Genomic DNA, 21,137 nt, shown 5'->3' with positions numbered 1-21,137 from the left:
TTGTGACCGCATAGGCTTGACATCTTCATTTCAGGTGTTCGTACTAGAAATCCTATTAAGGACCAACACAAATAACCCTAAAGTTGAATTTTTTTCTTAATTGAATTCATGCCTTAATGTCCTAGATTTAGTAATATACACTTTTTTTTATTATGACTAATTTGATTCCTCTTAAGTCAGTATAATACTTAAATAGTCTTTCTTATATGCATAGTATCTGCACTTATGAATCCAAAAATTATTTCATAAGGGACATGTCTTGAATACAAGCATAGACATGTATATTTAAGATAATCTTCCTTTTGCCCATATACCACTTTGATAGGAAACAGTTGCTTTCCTAACATGAAACTTTTAGGTTGCATCAACCATAACCATAGGATGTATATTAAAGTAGCAGACACTGTAACATATCTCTATGATAATGTTAAAGTCAAAGGACATCATTGAAAGGATTTTTCCTTTCTGAGACTCACACAACAATGAAACAGGGATTATTCACTTGTGTCCCATTGCAATTCTTAAGCACATGTGGTATGAAACACATGTTATGGTGTTACTCTTGCTTGTAAGAGTGACGTCATTTTCATTTATTATTAGCACCATACAAACTTAAGTTCAAATATTCACTATACCTAAACCCAAATTCTTCTTTTCTATATATCTCGCATGACGTCAATTTAGAAGAATTTGTTGTTTGGCTATAGGTATCATCGATATGGGGTTCCATGACTCGATCCAAGTATGCTTATGGATCTCATATCGACTTGCTCTTTGATCGAGGTGACATATGATTTGTGTTTCTCCTCTACCATATCAACATTTCTATTGCCTTTTTAATGAACACAAATGTCTCATCTTTGATTTGAATGTCAAAGGTAGTTGTTCATGTGAGAGAGTCAACCTTATCAACCTGTACGACATACTAGACATTGTATATTCTCAAGTGTACACATATAGAAGTAATGAAGATTCTCATTAGTATAACTAAAATATTATATTAAGTCAATCTAGCCATACCAAAAACCCTAACATGTTTCTCAAATATCTCCTTAGCTATGGGTTTTATTAGGGGATTTGCTATCATACATTTCATGGAAATGTATTGAACAGTGATAACCTTTTGCGCTATATAATCCCTTACAAAATTGTACTTAATGTCTATGTGTTTAGTTTTGCTATGATATTTAGGATCTTTAGTATAGGTTATGGCTACAGTATTATCACAATGAATTAACACTGGATTTGCACTTTCATTTCCAAACCCAAGATGTTCTAAAAATCTCTAAAGCTAAATAGCCTCTTGCACTACTACAGTACATGCTACAAACTCAGCTTCCATAGAGTGTAAGGAAATGTATGTCTGCTTCTTGCTGCTCCAACAAATGGCCTTATTATTTAGCAAAAAAGTATAGCTTAAAGTCAATCTTTGTTCATCTTCATCTCTGCCTAAATCAGTGTCAGAGTATCCTATCAGGTGTAGATCACCCTTGATAACACAGTACATAGTCAACAGTACCCTTTAAGTATCTTAAGATCCTCTTTACAGCCTTCCAATGTCCTTCTTCGGGGTTAGATTGGTAGTGACTCACAAGTCTTATGGCATAACAAATATCTAGTCTTGTACACATCATTACGTACATCAAACTTTCGACTATACTAGCATATGGGACTCTTTTCATTTTCCTTTTGGCTATTTCAATTTTAGGACCCATATCAGGACTAAGCTTCACACCTGAAGCTACTAGAATATCCATAGGTTTACAATATTTTATATTAAAATGCTCAAGAATTTTTCTTATATAATTCTCTTGTGACAGAGAATGAAGCTTCTTAAAGTGATTTCTTTGGATTTTAACTCCAGGAATGTATTCTGCTTCACCTATATCTTTCATTTCAAAATTCAATGAAAGCCATTCTTTAATAGTGATTATCGAATCCAGACTATTTCTGGCTAGTGGAATATCATCTACATAAAAAGATAATATTATAAAGTTCCTGTTGAACCTCTTAATGTAAACACAATGGTCTTCCTTAATCATTTGGAAGTCATATGAGGTTATTGCTCTGTGAAACCTCAAATACCATTGTTTGGATGATTGTCTTAGTTTATAAATTGATCTATTTAATTTACATACTTTATCTTCTTTTCTTTTTTAATGAAACCTAATGGCTATTGCATATAAATTTCTTCATCCAGATCACCATTTAGAAAAGCAATTTTTACATCCATTTGGTTGTAACTTTAAGTCCAGTCTATTTATGATTGCTAGAATCAGTCTGATAGAATTGAAGTGTACAATAGGAGAAAATATATTCTCATAATCTATTCCCTCTTATTGTGTATACCCTTTTACTACTAAGCGAGCCTTGTATTTATTAATTAAGCCATCCACTTTTCTTTTCATTTTGAGAACCTACTTGTTCCCAATAGCCTTTCAGCCATGTGGTAAATCAACTAATTTTCATACTTGGTTGGTCCTCATGAAATCCATTTCTTCATCCATTGCTTTCTTCCATTTATCCTTAGCGGGTCTTGATAAAGTTTCATTTATAAAATGTGGCTCATCATCATTTAAAGGAGTTACCATCAATACTTCACTCTCAATTAGGAAGTGTCTTTTCGACACACTTTCTCTATTACTTTTTCAAAGTGGGGTCTCTTGTGGATTTTTATTTTGTTTGGGTCTTCTGGCAGACCTTTTAGAACTCCCACTTAGAATAGCATTTTGTGATGATTTAGGACTATCTATTTTTTCTATATTATGTTGCTCCTGTGTCTCGTAAAGAGATGCAGTTTGATCAATTTCTCCCATGCTAGGAAACTCATTTTTTAAAAATGTGATATTCCTAGATTCAAATTCAATTATAGTTTTATCATCATTTTCACTAATGAAAGCATAACCCTTTGATTGCTTAGAGTATCTTATAGAGATACATTTCTTCTCTCTTGAACTTAATTTTCCCTACTTATGGAATCATCATGGATATATGCAGCTGACCCCTGTGGTCTTAGGATATTTAAATCTGGTTTGCATTTTGTCCATAACTCATAGGGTGTAAAAGTAAAAAATTTTGAGGGCACACGATTAAGTATGAAGGTTGTAGTCAGCAAAGCGTCCCCCTAATATGAGATTGGAAGATTTTCTTGGGCCATCATTAACCTAACCATGTTTAAAAGAGTCTTATTTCTTCTTTTAACAACTCCATTCTATTATCGAGTATTAGGAATAGTTAGTTGTCTAATTATTCTTTTTTCTTCACAGAGTTCTTTAAATTGATCAGATGAGTATTCACATCCTCGGTCAGTTCACAATGCTTTAATTTTATTGTCTATTTAATTTTCAACCTCATTAATGTATCATTTAAAGCACTCAGAGCTTTAAGCTTTTGTGATAATGTGAAAAATCATTGATAAAGGTAATAAAATACCAAACTTTGTGTTTGCCTTATACTCATAGAACCACATATATCAGAATGGATTAATTGCAATGGATTATTAGCCTTAACACCTTTACCAAAAGGTTTTGTCATTGCTTTACCAGCTAAATAATTCTCACATAAGGACATTTCTATGTTTGTAATTAGACCTAGCATTCCTTCTTTAGCTAGTTTAAGCATTCTATTTTGATTAATATGCCCTAGTCTAGCATGCCAGATATTCACATCAATATTATTAAGAGGTGGTAAAGAAATCATGAAAATAAACTTTGTTAACAATATCCATAATAAAGAACCTTTTTGAAAGAAAAGCACAACCATAAAAGGTTGAATTATATATAATGTCAACAATCTTTTCTTGAAAATTAATTACAAACCCAAATTCTAAAAGGCAAGCAATTGAAATTAAGTTTTGCCAGATGTTTGGTACATGTAAAACATCTTAGAGAATTAAGGTTTTTCCACCTGGCAAGTTTAACTTGCAAGTTCCTATGCCTTTTACCTCAATCCTCGCATTGTTTCCAACATAAAGTCACTTGCTTTGATTCAGCAATTGATGGTGCTCTACGAAGGATCCACAATCCTTGCTTACATGGTCTGTGGAGCTTGAGTCTACAATCTAAGAAGAGGAAACAGTTTTCGTTAGAAAAACATTACTGGAAATATAAGAAAAATGTGAATTCACATAATTCACAAGTACCTGATCACGTCTACTTTACTAAGGACAATCCTTTGCAAAATGGCCTATCTTTTGACAGGCGACACATTTGACTTTTTTAAGGTTAATTCTATTTTTTCGCTCTTCTTTCCCTTCTTGAAAGGTTATTTATCCTTCTTTACTTTAGAGCAACTCTTGTTACCCTTCTTTTGTTGCTTCTTGGGCTTAGAATTTGAAAGACCACCTTCCTCGATGAGTTAAGTATATCTAGATGATTTGTAAGCCTCCAGACCTTCAGCCTCTAGCTCCAGGTGCTTAGCCACATCATTAAAGTTAATGATGTTTTTATTGTGGGTTAGGTTACCTTTTGTATGCTCCCAACTAGGTGGGAGTGATTTGATTACAGCCTGTACTTGCTATTCATCAGAAAGATAGTGCCTAACTTCTTTAAGTTCACGGATCATGTTGGTCATCTCTCTAAGGTGCTGTTACATAGAAGTATTTGTCTTTAGTTTATAAGTGTCGAATTTATTATAAGCCTTCTCAGTTTGGTAGTTGAGGTACCACTAAACTTTTCTTTTAAGGTAGTCCATATGGCTTGGGCAATAGAGTGCTTCTCAAATTCATACATCAAATCATCTGCTATAGCACTTAGAAGTGTTATTCGTGCGATGCTATTTTTTCACTTTCATGCCACAAATGCCTATTGGTCTCTCTTATATTGAGCCGAGTTTCTTACTTTAGGCTTGGCCATGACCATAGTCAGTGGCTCAACAATATCTTGTTCTTCCAAAATATATGACACCTTACAGTGCCGGATATCCCAATTATCCCCATTTAATTTGTCACCCTTATTCAATTCAGCGATAATGCTTTTTATTGTCATTCTTAGTTTTGAGACAAAATTATCCCACATTAATAGTTTTCTATATTAAAATAAAATACTTATGAGAAACATACAATGTCGTATATTTGTATTATTCTTTATTAGAGTGATAACAACTCTATTAGGTTAACAATTAGGAAGCTACATTTGTATCTCCTATCACATTGATTCTAACAAAATCACTATCATCTATAAAGAATATTACAAATATTTTCATAATTGTCATATATGGCTCTTAAATGACTTATCACTTTAGGGCTCCTACTCAAATAATGTATATATAAAGTAATAAGAAAAACCAAAACAACATGCTTCATATATATCATAAATCCTCAAGGTCTTAATACAACATAACTTAACTAAAAACAAATTCTTGAAAAATAGAAAAATGCTTAAGGTACAGACCTAAAAAGACAACTCTTAATTATGTCTTTACATTTTTCTTGTACTTTCATCTCCTTGATGGCTCTATTTCATAAAGGATTTCCTGAGTATGACTTGCTTTTTTTGAGATTAACATTTGGATCCTCTTTAGGATCAAAATTAGAATCAAAATCAAAATCCTCACTTCGAGGTTCATATTCCTCCTCCTACTCTTCAAAGGTTTATGGGTCAATATCCTTACTAAGAGGCTTAAATTCTAGTTCATCCAAATACTCAATGCTAATAGAATAATTTTATGAGTTATCAGTGCTGCTAGAAGCCTCTTGCTTCATATTTGCCTAAAAAAATACAACAAAAAATTTAGGAAATTTTTTTATTAAACTTATAAAATGCACTAGATAACTCAAAAAATAAATTCTTATTTTGTCTCTCAAATATGCGAATTATATATTAAAAAGAAGATCTCAAATTTAGGGATTTTTTAAGACAAACTATGTCCCAATCTAGTCCCACACATGCCCATCACGCCCCAAGAATGATTCTGGATTAAGAAATTCTAGAAAAAAAATTAAAAAAAAAGAGAATATTTCACTCTCGAAGGAGGTGCGTGTACAACACGCGCCACTTTATGGTGCTTCAATATCAACACGTGCTTGTCCGTTGTGCTCCTAGTGGTCAACCATCCATCGATTTAGTCTCCTAGTGGGTCCCATGTGCCACATGTCTAAATATTTATTTATATTTTATTTTAAAAATTCAAAATAAATATATATCTTTTTTATTTATTTAATTGTTTTTGAATTTAGATTGTGTTTTATCTACCTGACATGTGGACCCATAACCCAAAACAAAAAAATTATTTTTTTCAGGCTTGGAAGCCCAAAGCTATTTTATTTTTTTTTTATTTTCAGGGCTTCTGGGCTCACTAGCCTAGAAGCAACCATTTCTTTAAATGACACGTCAAAATGACGTGTTGATTTGATGAGGACAGAAATGACACATTGTTTCTGTCATTATCTACCTCTAATCGGATCAACTTGACCTAGTTCCTTTAGCAGATCAAGTCCTCAGACCCAAAAACTTTTGAAGGCCATATATGCTCCGTCTGGTCTTCATTTTATGCATTCTTAGTGTCATTTTCTTCATTTTTTTGAGCTCTACACGTTTATGCAATCCTTTTGTTCAAAAAAACTTAGTTTTCAAACACCCATTATTTTGTTTGTTTTCGGTCGTTGTGATCATCACTGTTAATTGCATGCAGAACGTGTATAGCCTTATATAGAATACTCATATCAACCAAGAAGCATATAAACATGTTCATTTTGGCAATAATAATCATAAAGACAGGTAGAGGCAGATTCATGCGAAAACATAGTAAGAAAATATAAAACTGAACTTGTCGATTTGCATGTATATGGTTAAGCAAATGATTATATGTTCTTTAGACATAGGAGATGCAGCCCAAGAAAAATGAATGCTCTGATACTAATGTAAGAATCTGAGGAGGAAAGCATACTTGTAGTGGTTAAGTTGCACGGATGTATATAGGAATAAAGCCGCACCGGTCCAACTTCGTTTAAATACACATAGCAAATGCACACATAGAGAGAATATGAGAAGCCAGGAAAAATGAATGAGAGCATTCTATTTCTTCACTCAAAAAAATAAGTAAATTGCACCCATAATCAAGGATATATGGGAATGTGCGGCAGATTCAGTTTGTCAACTATTCCCTCTCAAAATTCAAAGGTTGGAGAAAATTACATTTGAGGCCTTGAGTAAATTGCTCATTGAACCAAAGCATTTCTCATAATTATAATAATAAACCCCATTCCTCAATTTGGGCTTTTATATAGGCTTGATCCACGAAGGGTGGATAACCCAACAAAAGGGAAGCTACTTAGCTCAGAACATCAATCTCACTACAACCAATACTTTTCTTTTAGAGTGGTAGTGACTGGACACTTTAACAAGTATGATTCCTTTAGAAAAGCTTATAACCTTGACATTAATGAATACTTGATTGACTATAAAGGGTTGCTTAAGCTAAATATTAGTTATTCTCTAGAGGTCATCAAAGCATTTTATGCAAGTTTTAGTTGGGACATAAACAAGAAAAAATATAAGGCTTAAGTGAGAGGATGTTTCATGTTCTTCACTACCAAAAGCTTGGCATATATTTTAGGGATTGAAGCAAGAGGCTTGGAGCTACAAGAGTCTGATAGAGCTACTCAGAAGAATGCTCTAGGATTTCATTATGTGGAGGAGAGGTACAAAACAATTATGATGACTGAAGAAGTACTGAAGCCAGGATTCTCCTTCAGACTGGCCAATTTCCCCTTCAAGCATTGGATGCTAACTTATGTTATAGGGAGATCCTTTGTCAATAAGAGGATTACATTTAACATATGTAGTGAATTTGATGCTGAATTGTTGACTAGACTCATCAAGAAGAAAAAAAACCAATATGTGTCATTACATATTGACTAAGATGCTATATGTGTCCAAAATGGACTCTAAGAAGAAGATGAAGAAGAAAGATAGAAATCTCCACTTCCCAAACATCATATCAACAATCCTAAGGAGATTTATGATCAATCATATTAAAAGAGTTCCTGTAGAGCCTAAGGAGTTCAAGGACACTGCACTCTTCAAGATGAGGTTCAAGCTTATTAAGAAAGATTTTGTCCCAAGAGAATTGGATGAGCCTATTGATATGGTAGAAGAAAGGAAGAGAAGAAAGATGGAGAAAAAGCTAAAGCAGTTAGAGCCTCTTCATCTCAACTACTACTATAGATACTTGCTCCTCAAGATGACATGTCTAATGCCTTCTTGTACAAAATTCTCAATGGAATTGAAGGCAAGTTAGCCGTAGTTCACCTTAAGAATGCCATCAAAGGCCTTAATGATATTATGCTTTTTCTAAATGGTAAATTAAATAGAATCATGGATCACCTTAGCATTTTTTAGGCTCAAGGAGGAGAAATAAGGAGGGAAGATGAACTACGTCCATCCAGATTCAGAGAAGGTTCAATGCATACTGTTAACTCTTCCTTAACTTCCCAAACCAAATTAGTCACACTACCCTCACCTTTCCATATGCCTTCATCACATGACCCTTCCTTACATGAATAAGAAAACCTTCTCTTCCATCGATACCAAGAGTCCTCTATCTACCATCAAACCGAAGCTCAACCTCAAGACTTAACTCATCACACTAAGTCTCAAATAGAATCCTAGAGCCATCAAGGCACATCCAAGATAATTCACTCTTTTAATGGCCTTCCTAATCTTGACCTTCCATCTCCACCAAAATCCATAGACACCCTAACTATTGAAGAACTCTATGAGGACATTGTTGATATGAGTGTTGCCAAACTTATTGGTAAGCTCACCAAGCATATTAGAGAGCTAACCACTCTCTCTTCCATTCCCATGCATGTGCCTTCTCTAGCTCTCTCCTCTGCCTAATCTGTAACTAAGACCTTCTAAAGAAAGAAATTCGTCTAAAATATAAACACACCAAGCCTTCCCTTTACCTAAAACACCTACTTGTTAAGGAGAAAATAGTTGAAGAACTTAAAGATCAATGCATTAAAGGACAGCTTCAATAGCAAGATCAAGAAGCTCTAACCACTGAAGGTTAGCTTGAAGAGCCAGCTCAAGGAGTCTAACTTGAAGATCTTAGAGCTACTGATAGCTAATAAGCTGCCCTGGATCCCATTCCTCTAATAGACCTAAATGACTCTTCCACTTAGGTTATGGTTCCTTCTACTCAACCTTATAATCCAGACTCATCTAATAAGGAAGTCTTAGAAGACTATCTTTCATCCAAAGTTCACTCTCTTCTAGGAAGGCCTACATCTTTTGCATGATGCAAAAGGGGAAAAATACTAGACTATAAGCTTAAGGAGGAGTTGTAATAGGATCTCATAGTCTATAAGAGAATTTTCTTAAGTTTTTAGAGGAATAAATTAAAGGTTTTGTATAAACATCAAAAAATTATTTTGATACTTCTTGCATCCTGTGATGTATCAATGAAATATTTTATTCCATCCATCCATGTCTGTTCAATCTTTAAGCTTTAACTTTATTATTCTGCATTTATAATTTTTAAACTCACATACTTGGTTAAGGGTGAGTGTTGCATTGAACAAAACTAAGAACCTTGATCTTAAGGTTTTGTCATCATAAAAAATGAGGAGAATGTTGAATCATATGTTTTGATGATTACAAAACCTAGAAAGGAGGTGTGTGTGCTATATGTGCAAATACATAAAGATTTATGGATGAAATAAAACCTTCAGGAGCATGAAGAATCAAGAAAAGAAGAAGATTTGTAGGATAAGTTATTTATTTCTCTTAGATAGCTTAATCACATGTTATCATCCTTAAAATGAATGCATCATCTTTAGCTCATAAATCATATTTGTGCATCTTAGGACTTAGTTAATTCAAGCTTGTGAGCTATGTCATTCTATCATAGAAGTTGAGTTTTTCACTGCTTGAATGGGAAAATATTCACCGAGTTTTCTCACTCAGTCTTTTGAACACATTTTGCCTAAGTGAATCTTAAGCCACTTCAAGCCTGTTTCATTTTGTACACATCCATGATTTGTCATCAGTTGTTCTAAATCTTTTTAATCATGTAATCCACACTTGAATGCAAATGAGTTCCACGCATGATATGTCAAAACTATATATATGATACAATTCAAGTCTAGAACAAGAATTCTAATCTTTGAGTGAATAATTCATCATTTAAAAATTCTTAAAAAGCTTTCAAAGTTGTGCATCAAAGTCTTGCATTCATTCATTTATCATTCTTAATAAAGTTTGTGAATAAGTTCCCACTAGTTTTTATGCTTTTAAGTATAATCAATCTACTCTTTCAAGAGAGTTCATTTTAGAGAATCCTTTGCTTTATAAACAAGCTGAAATCTTGGCAAGTAGTTTTTCAAGAAACTTGTAACAACTTATTGTTGTAGCAAGGTTTGTTGTTGAAAGAAAACTAGTGAAGTCTTAAGAGTTGTTACTATTATTGCAAGCACCTATTGAAGCTTGTGAGTTTAGTTAAAAATCTCAAGGGTGATTATGAGAACTAGACATAGGCTAAGATTTGGGCTGAACTATGATAAATCACTTGTGTCAAATCTCTTTAGTCCTTTCATTCATTTTCCTTTCTTCTAAGTTCACCAGAAAAATTAAGTGTCATCTAATTCAACCCCTCTTGGGTGCAAGCCTATTCAAAAGTTTCATGTCTCCTCTCCCTTCCTCTTTAAAATTCATGAGCTAACCACGTCATTTAAAGCAACTCTCTATGTTATGTGCAGTGGTGCAGGCATCTTATGTCATGGCACATGGCACATGGCACAGTGAGGAAAATCCTCACCATACACATACACTTCTTTTTGAAACACAATCCTTCAATGCGTATCTACTTACCCAACTTTCCAAAAGTTAAAATATCAAATTGTCTTCCAACATCATAATCACTCACTAATTATTAATTTTTCCTTAATTAGCAATTAGTTTCAAAATTAGGAAATCATGGTGTTACATGTACAAGTAAATTTAAGCAATAAGGAAGGATAGATATAACCTTTAAAGCATGTCATGGTGACTTGAAGTAGAAATTAGAATCTCTCATAGTGATTTAATGCAAAGGTCTTTCCTTATCTGGTGCAAGATCACATAAAATGATTTCCTTTAAAGAGTCAAGAACAAGCTCTTCATGAGTAAGAGGCAAATCTTGAAAATCCAAACATGAGCTTGTGAATTACTGTTATTAGGTGGCAAGGGCTTCTAATTCAAGAGCAAACCTTCCAAGTTCATCATTAATCTCACCCATATCCATATATGCACCTATAAAATCAATAAAAGACCTTTCTCAAGCACATTTAAGTCTAAATAAGTGCTATTCTTTTAAAAAACAAAGGAATCAATTTCTAAACAAATAGCACAAGGAGCATCATTTGAGCAATAAGTGACTAAAGAGCTAGAATAAGTACTTTAAAACAAGGCTAGCTCTTCATTAAAATTATCAAGTATAGAATCATTATCGTTCATATTACTATTGGGCTTTGTAAAATCATTTCCTTGAATTCCAACCTCTTTGTCATCTTGAGTTATCTTTGTTGGATCATGTGTTTTGATGATTACAAAACTAAGAGAAGAGGTATTTGTTATGTGTGCAGATATAAAGAATCCTAGATGAAGACAAAATCTCAAGAGCATGAACAATCAAAAGAAGATGAAGAAGTTTATGATAAGTAATTTTAAATTCTCTTAGATTCAATGTGAAAACTTAAAGAGCTTAATCACTTTTTGTAATCATTAAATGGATGCATCAAATGTCTCTTTTATATGCATTAAGACTCATCTAAGTATGTTAAAGCTTGCAAACTTTGGCCCTCTTGTATATGATTTTTCATAGAAAATGTTTGCATAGTGAAAAGATAGAATCACGCGTGATTCTATAGTTCACTCACAAGTTTTTGAATGTTAGATGTAACATCCTGAATTTTTTAATCTTAAGTTTAGAGGTTTATCAAGGGTGAAGTGGAAATTAAAGTAGGATTAGTGATTTAGATGATTAATTAGTTTTGACTTGTGTTTGTTGTATGAACAGATATGGGTAATAGGAGTGCTTTTTGAGTCGAAGCACGTATGAGTGGTGAGAATAAGTCTTACTGTGCCACGCGCCGTGGCTTGTGTTGCATGTGCCGCGGTGTATAGACCAAAAAATCACTTCTTAAATTGTGAAATAAGGTAATTTTCAAAAGGGAAAAATTGTGAAACACATAAATAAAGAGAGGAGAAGGCCTGGAAGGTGATTTGCATTAGTAACTTGCCAGGTAAGCTACGTATAACTCTTACCTTCCATTTTATACAAATTTCCCTAAAAATGAGTTATAAAAAAATTGAATCGGTGGAATTTGAGGGGTTTGATTATTTCCCAATAGTAATAAGAAGGTTCTCAGAAGTTAAATTAGAGCTTTGTGATTGGTTTAGAATTGAACAGTAAAGCTTTGAACCCGCAGGATCAATTTTAGCCCTTAGAGAAAGAAAGTTAGGGCAAAAATCTAATTTGAGTAAAATAAGACCAGTTGAGGTGATGTAAAGTAGTAATTGGGTAGTTATGAACTTAAAATGGATAAATGAAAAAGAGTTTATGAAATGAATATAGCCCTAATTGGAAAAAATGAGTTTTTGGTCAAAATGGACTAAATGACTAAAATGTGCCAAATGTGTTCATATTGGTATATTGGACTCATGAATAGAGAAAAGAAACTTGAGAAAAGCTTGAGTAGTAGTTGAAATTCACTGGTAACCTTTCTAGTGACGGAAGGGTTGAGGTAACCGAATAATTACCTTTGTTTGACTGTTCATTGTAACTGTATGTTAGTGTGCTATGTAGTGTATGAAATGGTTTTAAACTAAGTATGTTTAATAGTATTGAGTGATTGTCGTGTGTGAAAATACTTTTAGTTTAAATGAGCATTGAAATGTGTATTTTGAAATGAAAAGTATTATTTGTGTATAGTGTGCAAGAAAATGTGATATGATAAATGGGAATCTTAAATGGTTCAAGAAAGCATAATTATAAAGGTGGGAGTTCACCTGAGCATAAGAGATGATAAAGACCATATGGCAAGGTTTTCTTAGTACCCTATTAGGGTGCGGTGTTGGAAATAATTCTCCTTAGTGCCTTAAAAGGTGCGGTGTTAGAGAAGATATCCTTAGTGCCTATTAAGGTACGATGTTGGAGATGAGAGACTCCTTATTATCTTTGGGATATGGTGTTGGAGTCAATGATGCCCTATTGTGTGCATTGGGGGAAACCATAGTCCGTATTGTGCGTTAGAACATCTTTAGTTGAGTGATTCTACCACTACAGGTGAGGTCAAGACTAAAAAGAGTGTACATTAGTTTGAGATGAGCTTATGGTTTTGTGTCGGGGTGATTTAAAGGTTTAGTTGGTAGATATTATACTAGTATAATATGCGATATGATGAAATATTTTGAGATAACATGAAATCTTTTATGATTGAGGAAATGTTGAGAAAGGAAATGAGACATCATATAAATGCTATTTTATGAGATTTTAATGATATACTATATTTACTATCATATTGTTGCATGTGATAATCGATAGGAATGAGTTATTCTATTACTGAGATCTTTATCTCACCCGTGGATGCATGTTTACAGGACCGGGAAGTGATCGGGCCAAAGGAAGAGAGTCTGGACTGGCTTGGGTTGTGAAGCTGTGTACTCTGGGTTTATGTAATGAACTGAACTAAAAGATTGTATATATAAATGTATATGACTTGCCATAAGGTTGCATGCATATATTGAACTAGGTTTTGGTGAAATCAAGCCCGATTATGTGTATATGTGTTGTTTGAGACAAAGAGGCTTTAATTTGAATATGTTTATGTTGAAATGGTTGTTTGTGTTAGTGAATCTTAAGCCAAGGGACAAATTATGATGAAATGAGTAATTTGAGGGCTAAGATTGTATTGTGAATATGATTGTATATGTATGAGTTAAGAAATAGTCAAGTAGACTACGTTATACCAAGAAATGGCATAGTATATGAAATTAGTAAATTATGGAAATTAGCCGTAGAGGGGTCAAATTTTGATATATAAATATGATTGTGATAAATTATGGTCAATCAGGTGTATTAGATCCTTTTGAATTTGATTTAAGGCCTAGTATGGTCTAATAAGAGAAAGGGATTGAATTGAGTGCTTGAGTGCACAAGTTTTTTTAAAAAAAGTGACTTTTTACACTCGAGTGTCCAAATTTTGATCGGACTACTAGATCGTGTCTAAACCTATCTCATTAGTTGATATATGAGCTAAGCTTCGTGTGGGCACTTGAATTACTCCAAATGGATGTCATATGCGAAAATGGTGTACGCTGGAAGTTTGTCATTTTTGCTGTCAAAATGACAGTAGAAATTCAGACAGGCATACCGTGGCATATAGAGACACATGCTATGGTGCATGACACAATAGAGTGAGTGTATGGCTCTTTGCCATATGCCACGGCACACTGACCGCCCGTCGCGGCACACGTACCAAGTTTCAGTTTTTTATTTTGTGTTAAAATGCATGCAATTGAGATAGAATTGTTGGTGAGTTATGTCCACTATGTATTTAAGGAGTGCATGATTTACTTCTGTTCTGTTTTTCTCTGATTGTATTGTGATTTAATTGATTTCAGCAGAAGCTTTTGAAATGAAATTGATTATGATGAATGATAAAAGGTAGTGGTAACACTGTAGTCTTCTGTTATATTGTTTGGATATATGAGAGGAGGTTGCATTAGGCACACTCACTGTTAGATTACGCAAGTGTGATGAAGTGTTTCATGCGTGATTAAGCACTTATGTGGTATGTTGCCTTATGCTTTATCTCTGCATGTAAAACCATGTGTGAAAGGCTTTAGTGTTCATGCAAGTTTTAGCACTTAAGCTTTATTGAAATGTAACTAAGCGCAAAACCACGCATGAGACTGATGGCGCCCACACATGATTTGTCACTTGCTGAACAATCACACATTATTTTTATTGAGTCTTAAAACCTCTCAAGTCAAGCTAAAATTGTTCACATGCATGATCATTGATTCATAAATTAATATCTTTTAATCATGCAAAATCTTACTTGAGTTGTGCTGAGTTCTACACGGGAATATGTATTAGACAAGTTTATACATTAGCATTTGCAATTTCACGTGTGATATGTTTCTGATTCCATACAAGTTTTGATCACATTGAATGGCCTTAGCATTCTGCCAGCCATTTCATGCAAGAGAGAGAATGGTTTCACGCGTGATTTGTCACACAAAACTGATGATGATTCTTGAAGTGCAAAACCACGTGTGAGACCAAGTAGTGCGTTCCTAAATTTTAGCACTTTGTTATGTTAGTATATTTATAAGTGCAAACCCATGTGAGAGAGTATTAAGGCACCACGAGTGATTAAGCAGATAAAACTAAAGGATTATTCATGAGTGCTAAACCTCCAAGAGAGAAATGAGGTATCACAACGTGATTAAGCATACAAAAATGAATGAACTTTCAAAAGTGCAAAACTATGTGTGAGAGGACAAGGTGTTCACGCATGATATGTCACATTCAGCTTTATGAATCTTCTTTAATGCAAAAATATGTGTGATTATACCAATCACTCATAAGAAAATGCACTAACGGATAGAATCACTATTCCAACGATCTGTCAACTTCCAAAAACTATATAAGTGATTCATTTTGAACCAAAATAAGAACTAATGATCTTTAACTAAACATATTATCATTTGTACATTAAAAGAGCTTTCAAATTGTGATTTTACATATTGCATTCATTCATTATTCTTAAAAAGAATTGTGAAAAGCTTTCAAAGTTTTATAAGCTTTTATTTGTATTTTCATCTACTCTTTTAGAGAGTTTTCTATAAAAGCCTTTATTATCCTCCCAGAAATCTTAAAAAGGAATTTTTCAAGTGTCGTAACAACTTGTTGGATTGTAGCAAGGTGTGTTAAATGAATCAAGAAAAGGTTAGTCTTGAGAATTGTATTGTGGTGGTAAGCACCTATTAAAGCTTGTGTTTTTAGTTGAAAATCTCAAATATAATCTTGAGGACTGGACGTAGGCCAAGTTTGTAGCTAGACTAGTATAAATCTTGAGTGTGTTATCTTCTTCCTTCACTATTTATCTCTTTACTCTTTTCAAGTTTTAAAAAGCTTTAAGTGTCATCCAATTCACCCCCTCTCTTTGGTGCCAACCTATCCTAACAATCCTCAATTCCTTGTATATCTTTGCTTTTCCCTTTCCTATATAATTTTCTTTCCTTGGCTGAGATTAACCTCAAACAATAATGCTGGATTTTTTTTCAAATTTGAGCAATTAGCTTCATATACCCATACATGGATCTCCTCAACCTCTCCTTTAGTTTGGTCATTTTCCTCACTTGTCTTGGTAGTTTACAAGGCATCTATTGTTGTTTTAAATAAGCTTCCATCCTTATGCTTAGGAATCTGAAGAACATCAAGAGAAGAATGGTTTCCCATGCCCTTGGTACCTATAAAATGAGGAGAAATACCTTCCTCATGATCAAGCATATACATCAAAAAAGATATATCCAAATCATCCACAAGAGACAAGTCTAAAGTAGAGTCCTTATAAAGCAACCTAGAAGTAATTTCCTTACAAATCTCACATGAAACTCCATTAGGCATGAAATTAGATGATAAAGTATCACATGAAAGAGGAAAAGATAAAGCATACTCATCTACTAAGTCATCATTCAATAGCATTTAGGCCTAGTAAAGAATAATCTTTATAAGGACGTTTCATTGCTTGATAGATGTTAAAACAAACATCTTACTTACCATATTTAAGCATCAAAATCTCTTTATCCATATCAATGAGGGTCATTGCAGTCTTAATGAATGGCCTTCCCAAAATGAGTATATCATCCTTATTACCCTTGCTAGCCATATCCAAAGCATAAAAGTCAACTAGAAATCAAAGGTTTTTAATATTAACAATCAAATCCTCAACAATTCTTTGAGGTCCCCTAACACTTTTATTGGCCAATTGACAAATCATTTTAGTAACTTGCAAATAATCAATGTTCAATAAAGCATAAATTGAAGAAGGCATCCCATTTATTACTGCACCTAAATCAATTAATGCACATGAAAACTTTAAAGGACCAATTTGGTAAGAGATTGTGAAGGATCTGGGATTCTCACACTTTATGGAAAGTTGAGGATTCATGATAGCACTAATAGAAGATGGAAATTGAACTTTAGCATTTGGTTTAATTTTCTCTTATTTGTGTAACACTCATTAAGAAACTTAGCATACTTGGGAATGTTCTTAATCAAATCAAGAAGAGGTATGTTCACTTGAATTTTGGAAAAGAAATCCATTACCTCTTTATCTTGTGATACATAAGCTAGTGACCTAGACGCTTAGGCTTAAGGGAAGGATAGCTTTGTCATAGTTTCTTGGCTTTAGACAGCTCCTTGGCCCTTCTTTTTCTCAATGAATGCTGGATAGTCACGTCATCTTGCTGGACAATGGCATTTATGGCTTGATTTCCTTGCTCTTTTTGCTCCTTTTGAGGCAGAGGATCAACATAAGCTTGTTCCACTCTTCCTTGTCTTCATCACTACAAGAAATAACACTATTAGAGCAAGAATAGCATTAAAATCACAAGAAATAGATGATGGAACAAAATTTCTAGAATTGACATTTTCATGCACAAGCTCATTTTCACGCTTTTAATTAGCTATTTTTCCACTTCTAAGCTTAATAGCATTAGTGAGAGCCTTAGGATAAACAACCATGCTGCTAGGCAAAGTAAGTTGTTAAGCATTAGAAGAAGAAATATGGTTAGTCAAAAAAACTCATTTGTTTGCACAAAGCATTAGTAGCATTTTTCATACCAGCCATATCATTATTTGTGGTTTTATTTTGAGCTTGTTGAGCTTCTCTGTGACTCTTCATCTCATTGAATAGCAACTCAAAGCTTTTGGACAGCATTGAAGTGGCATTAGAAGGTAAAGAAGATGGTCTCTTAGTAGGAAAAATTTGTTTAGGAGAATTAGGAAGTTGAGAGTAGGAACCATTACCTTTGCCTCGGTGAAAATTTGAAGCATTACCTTGTCCCTATTTCATTGAAGACTCACGGTTTTGGTACCTTTGGTACCATCCTCCTTAGTATTCTTGATTGAAAGCTCTATTTGGATTGGCATAAGATAAGTTTGGATGATTCCTCTAAGTAAGATGGTATTTGTTCCCATACATGCCTTGTTGCCTCCTCCTTGATTGTTTATCCAATACATAGCATTCAATTCATGAGCATATTCATAGTGCAAAGGACAACTACTATCACTATGCATGGAATAATTACAAAAAGAACAAGACATAGGAACCAATGCATTACATGGAATACCTACATTATATACATTCCTCAAATTAGAATTAGTATTAACTTGTGGTGAAATGATATTTCCAAACCTATATGCAAGGTCATCTAATTGTAAGCTACTTAAACTATTAGTAACCAAAGCAACTTTAGGCTCTCTCACCCTATATTTTGCTCCACTTTGTACCATTTTATCAATAAACTCCTAAGCCTTATTTAGAGACAAATCACTAAGGGAGCCATTAGAGGTAGCATCAAGGTTCATTTTATCTTTAGGCATAAGACCATCGTAAAAATATTGAACAAGGTGCTGACTTAGGATTTGGTGATGTTGACTTCTAGCTAGCATAGATTAAAATACTTTCCAAAACTTAGAAAGACTTTTTTCAAAAATTTGAACCATACTAATGATTTTTTTCTCAAGCTTACTAGCTTAGATGATGTAAAGAATTTGTTCAAAAGCATATTCCTCAACTCCTCCTAAGTGTGAACCTTGACATATGGGAGAAAGTTCATATACCACTCCTTAGCACGAGACTCAAGACAAAACACAAATACTCTAGCTTGAACATCATCTATATGAGCTATAAAGTCCCTACTCAATCTGGACTTTAGCATTCACATCCATACAAAATCAACAACAATAATCATATCATATCAGAGTAATAGCCCTTGATTTATTTTCAAAATGTGGGATCCTAACTTTATTAAACATATGTTCAAATAAGAGGGCTAACAAAAGTGCAAATACAATCATACAACGTAATAAACCAAAACATCTCTACCTTGAAAAAGGGCCATGTACCACAGCTCACACCATCATGTGCCTTGGCACGTGGTAAAGAGCCACGACTTAGTTCTTCTCTATGCCATGTGTCGCGGAGTGGTACATAATATGCCATGGCACATATGATGATAAATTCTGCTATCATATGGTAGTTTAGATGTCAAAGTTCTGCCACGTGCCATTTTCACATCCGATATTTGATTGGAGTCATTCAAGTACCCACATGAAGCTTACATCATAATCCATCTAATGAGACAAGTTTAGACTCAATCTAATGGTCTGATCTAAAATTGGACACCAGGGTGTAAAAAGCTACTTTTCTTTCAAAGACTCATACCTTAAGTTCTTAATCCCTATTCCTTATCTTATTAAACCACTTCGAGCTTTGAACTAAGTCTAAAAAGGCTATATACACCTAATTGATACTTTTAATCACATATGTCAAATCATTTACTCAAATTGACCTCTCAATGCTACATTATACAATTGTGGACTTATATAAGGCACAACACATGTAACACATTCACATAGACTTGTTCCACTTTTAATCATCTGACTCTTCTATATGGGGGTTTGCCTACCATATAGTTAGGAATCACAAATATACTTGACTCTTTTAAATGGGGCTCCGCCTCACCATTTGTGTTAAGTTTTCACATATACACAATTCACAATCAATTTCATATCTAACACATGTATAAGTGGAACAAGTTACATAATGATATACACTTACTTGACTAGCATTCAAGCCTACCCACATACCTATTACTGAGGCACCCTCAGTGAGATGTAACATCATATATATATATATATACAAGAAAGTTTTCAACCGCAATTCATATAAACATTCATATTTTCATATTTACATATACTTATACAGCCTAGTTGTCAACTCTAACTTTAACAACATATAAATTCATTTCATTCAATGGTAGTCATACCACTATCAGGTGAAGCTATTCTTTTCTTGCTTCCTTTCCTAACCTTCTCGTGCTCTCTTCACCTATGTATAAAAGTAACAGAGTGAAACATACGTCCCAATAATTTATATATAACCCAAGTACTAGTCAGTAAGAAAAATCATAAATAAGAAATAAAGTAGCATGTTTTTCAATAAAAGATATATCATATGCATATACAAAAATACATTTTGATCAATCTCATCATGCTCATGCTTATACATTCCTGGTTTTACCTAATAGAGCAATCTCTATACTTAGACTAGAACTTTTGGTCAGGTAGAACGGGGCCCACCATACCTCTGTTCAGACCAGGTATCCTCTTTATGTATGAGTGGTCCCTTGGTCTATTGTGGCGGAGTCAAGCTCTATGCTCGAGACCTTCAAGACTTCTTAGCCTTACACAGAGTAAGACCATGACCCCTTACCCTAATCTAGAGTATACTTGTGGATCATTCATTATCCTAGGTCTGTCATGATAGAGTCAAGCTTTATGCTCAAGATTGTTAGGATCTCTTAGGTCTGTCATGGTAGAGTCAAGCTCTACACTTGGGATAATTATGACTTTCTAGACTTGCCTAAAGTAGAATCGTGTCCCCATACCCTAGTCTAGGGTATACTCACGGATGCAATGCATATGTCTGCATATGTCCTTTCACATTCATCTTATTCATAACTCACACACCTGCATGCATATTCTTTCACAATACTACTACTCATCAGTTCATAACACAATGCACATAGTTATACAAAAATACTTATTAATAATTTCACAAATAAATAAGTAAAAGGGTTACTCTAGTTATCTTTTACCCTTACTACTAAGGGTTACCAATCGAATTAAACTCCCGAGAGTGTAGATTCCCACGAGCAATGTCACAAGTGCTCAATCTACACAATGTAGTGCTCCTTAGTTAATTCTCAACACTTGGCACAAGTAATGATTCAGCTAAACCAAATCCCTTAATACACAAACTAGTTCAAATAATACCCTTTTCAATTTATAAGTCCATTTTCTATATTCATTGGCTTTATAAGCTATTCAAATGACCATAATAACCTCTTAACTCA

This window comes from Prosopis cineraria, unplaced genomic scaffold (genome assembly GCF_029017545.1).
Source record: "Prosopis cineraria cultivar Desert tree isolate PC_DT_omini unplaced genomic scaffold, ASM2901754v1 PC5, whole genome shotgun sequence".
NCBI classification, from domain to species: Eukaryota; Viridiplantae; Streptophyta; class Magnoliopsida; order Fabales; family Fabaceae; genus Prosopis; species Prosopis cineraria.
This window is presented reverse-complemented; position numbering follows the sequence as displayed.